The sequence below is a fragment of the Micropterus dolomieu genome, linkage group LG22, assembly GCF_021292245.1.
Source record: "Micropterus dolomieu isolate WLL.071019.BEF.003 ecotype Adirondacks linkage group LG22, ASM2129224v1, whole genome shotgun sequence".
NCBI lineage: Eukaryota > Metazoa > Chordata > Actinopteri > Centrarchiformes > Centrarchidae > Micropterus > Micropterus dolomieu.
The window spans coordinates 12,463,467-12,464,158 of NC_060171.1; positions in this window are offsets into that span (position 1 = coordinate 12,463,467).

Here is a 692-nt window from a genome sequence, read left to right on the forward strand (position 1 = left end):
TGTGATGTCAGATAAAGTTATTGAGTTACTTTGCTGTTGTAAACATTAATGTTGCTGCTCTAGAAACAACATTTAGCTGTATTTAAAATATTAAATTTAAAACAACCAGGCAGTTAATATGTACACTTCAATATATGTTTATTTATTGCAAGTGATATGTCATCTCAATATATAACGTTATTGTACATTGAATATTTTCCTCATACCGTGCAGGCCCACCTCATGCCCGTTGGGTCTGGTCTTTTATTGATATTGAAGGGTATCAATATCAATAAAAATTAAGGATCCCCATCCCTACACATCATCAAAGAGGAACACTGATCAAAAGATGATATCTAACCTAATGTTGCATACCATCTATTTTGGAGTTGTTTGCATTGATTTTGTTATATTTTATATTGTCTGCATTTCACACACTGTAATCACAATGTACAAAGACTTGAATGAATTATGCCCTCTGTTTCTGTGTCATTTCTGGGGGAAGGAATTAGGTTTTTATGTCACCAGTGCAGAAAATCCTGCACTGCAGGTTGACTTTGTTCTGCATATGTCCCATTGTGGCACCCTCTTCCGTCTTCTTATCACCTCTGGACATAGGCACCTCTGCTGTGCCTAAATTTGGCTCTGTCCCCTCCCTGTTGCTGCTGCTGTGGTGCAGTGTGTGACCTAGATGCTATTCTGCACTTGTTCCT